We start from the raw sequence: 3,077 nt of genomic DNA, 5'->3' as shown, positions 1-3,077 counted from the left end.
ATGCACACGAGTCATAAAGCAGCTATGTTGGCAAATTGAATCATATTTAGTGGGATGATACCCAAGGCAAAGAATCACGAAGATTAGTGAACGAGCGATGTGAAAGCATCAGCAAACCCACACTGCTGAGACTCGCAGCGCTGGTTTGGGAGTGCTGAGCTCCAGACCCACAGGCCAAGCCCCTGTTTGTAGGCAGTAAGTGAAAGCATGGGCAGCGTCAGCTTTTGCAGGGCGCAGCGCCCAGAGCCGTGTGATGACAGGGACGGTGGCCACTGAGCTGAGCTGGGCCCTCTTGGTGTTAGACCAAGGGTGCGGCAGGGGGAACGGAGAAGCATCTTTTTAGCAAACAGCTCTTTAGTATAGCACTGTGCCACCTGGACATCACCCTGAACATATGTAAAATAGAGAGATTTAAATGACAGATTAAGTATATTATGCTCTATGTACCCAAGATTAGGTGTATACCTAAAATTACCAATCGTTCCTCTAGCCCCAAAATTAATTATTGAACGGAATTACTTTGTTATCCCACTAGTTTGAAACATGCTGCTTTAGCATCCAGGTACGTGAACTACATTGCTTTTACACTGAAGCTGCTCTAAAGATAGAAACTTCGGGTAACACACAATTAAATGAACCCAGATTCTGAAACTATCTGCATTCACTATCAGATTGGAGATGGGACACAAGTAATCCATGTGTATTTAAATGGCCAGTAACAGGATTCTAGATTTACATGCACCAAATGTCATAATTTTGAGTCATTACACATCAATGTACTGAGCAAGAAGCTCAAAGGCATAGTAAGGAATTAAGTCATGAAGTTAACCATCAGCTGCATAAATTACAGGGATTGAGAAATGTAACCAATGTAAAACTGCACTGTAAAGACACGCCAGGAATTACAACATATAGCCTCTTGTACATCTAGCTATTGCTATATTTTCCTTTAGGAAAAAAAGGAAATTTTTGCCATATACATGAGATAAAAAAAAAAAAAGGCATTTCATGTAAGGTGCGACAAGTCACCCAACTCCAAGAAGAAAGATTCTCAGTCTGGTAGCATTAATTTAATGAAATCCTAACTTCTTTATGTATTTGGTTATTGATGTTTTAGAGATCGGAATAGTCTTCATACCAAACACTGTGTAAAAAAGAATCAGATCATGTAACTCCACGTTAACTGTCCTCACACGCCTGGGACAAAACCTTCAGGCTGCACAGGACATCAGATGGACACAGTGGAGGAAACCGCAGCTGTGGGGACATGCCAATTGGAGTGATCCTGCAGCCCCAAGGCTGGGTCCACACCTGTGCTCAGGGTGGGGGGTCCCAGGGCAGGAGACAAGCTTCAGCACCATCCCTGTTCCCAGCACAGCACCTGCTGACACGGGAGCAAGCAGGGCAGGGCACCTGTACGAGCCCCATGTGTGCCTCGTCTGCCTTGTGGGTCCCCAAAAGACCATCCTTCCTTCTTTCCTAGTTTGTAGGATATTGTCCAGTGGGTTCAGTGCTCTTTGCTTTCTCTCCGCATATTTAGCTGAGGACAGAAAGAGCAGGAGTGTAGCAGGTGAGTCTCGGCTTTGCAGAGCTAAACCGAGAGAAACCTCTCATCTTTCTGTAGGCAGGAATTTGAACAAACGCCCTGTGCCCCGTCAGCTCTTGGCTGCAGGATTCAGCTAAAACATGCGGGATGGGGAAACAAATAGAGAAGCCGACTGAAGAAGCATCTCCAAGCCACAGGCCCAGGGCAGGCCGTGTGTGGGGTTGACATGCCCTCTGCCGGGCTGCTTCCACCACCCACCCAGCCCTGCCTGCAGCCTGCTTGTGCCCCGCTGCCACATTGCACTTCTGCATCCAGGGCTCAGGCATCTTCCTCGGACACAGCCCTGAAGCGTAAGTGGAATAGTAATTAAGTTCATAAAGTAACGAGGAAGGTCGTTTTTATTAAACCAGATGCCACCGCCACTTAGACTCCCTGCAGGTGTGACAAGCTTAGCAGGACTTCCTGCAACAAGGGCTGCCCCAAAGTGCCACTGCTGCCCCGAGTGCTTTAATCTGCCCAGTTTGCTCTGCAGCTTCCTTCTTCGCCTTCCTAGACTTAAAAAAAAAAAAAAAAAGTCATTTGCACTCCTCATGTGGAAAAGTCTCTCCAGGATGTGGCTGCAGTAACACCTGCAGCTTCCCCTGCTGATTTCCATCCGAGATAACAGTTGATAAATGCCCTCTTAACAGCGGGGCAGGGTGAGCAGTTGCTCTAACAGCCAGCCAAACCCACCAGCAGACAGCCCAGGAGGGCAGCTTGTTCGCCGGCTCCGGAGCAGAGGGTGAGGCGGGCGGTTGGGCGCTCCTACATCAGGGATTCTCTCAGAATGGTAGAACGCCGGGGCCACCCGCCGCCCCTCCAGTCGCACTCCAGCCATGGCTCGGCCGGCCGCTGCGGCGAGGGCGGCTAAGAGGAGCTGCGCAAAGCATCGGTCGGTTAAGTGGGGCAGGGCTAGGTAAGCCCCGGATTTGCATTTCCTCAGCACCTGAGAGGAGAGGAAGCAGGAGGAGGCGGGCAGGGGCTCGCACCGCCGGTCGGTCTCGCCCGCCTCTGTCCCCCGGGACGCGAAAAGGATTATCTGCCCTGTGCAAGGCGAGAGGGGCTTCTCCCTGAGGGGAGACCGGCCTCTCCGCGCCAGCACGCCCGGGAAAGGCCCAGCAGCTCCCCAAGTGCAAGCAGGGCCGGGCGCTCGGCGTTGAGGTCCCTGCCAGGGCCCGACTCCGGGCTTTCTAGGAGGGAAAGCCCCTCGCCCAGATGCGGGAGGGCACCGAGGGCCGGGCAGGAGGCGGGGGAGCCGGAGCGGCAGCGGGCAGGGCGAGTCCGGCCGTTAACGGCCCCGCAGCCAACGGAAAGGCGGTAGCGCGCAAGCGCACGCGCACGGTCGTGTCCCCCCCCCCCCCCGCCCGCTGCTTGGAGCGGTGGGCGGTCCCCGAGGCGCCGGCGGCGGGAGTCAATGGGAAGGCGCCCCTGCGCGGCCGGGTGGGCGGGGCGGGCGTCGCACGGGATGGGCGCACTTCCGCCGCGGGCGGCC

This window comes from Nipponia nippon, unplaced genomic scaffold (genome assembly GCF_047370975.1).
Source record: "Nipponia nippon isolate SJK-2023a ecotype South Korea unplaced genomic scaffold, ASM4737097v1 scaffold_7, whole genome shotgun sequence".
Classification (NCBI taxonomy): Eukaryota; Metazoa; Chordata; class Aves; order Pelecaniformes; family Threskiornithidae; genus Nipponia; species Nipponia nippon.
The sequence above is the reverse complement of the archived record's forward strand: the minus strand, read 5'-3'. Positions refer to the sequence as shown.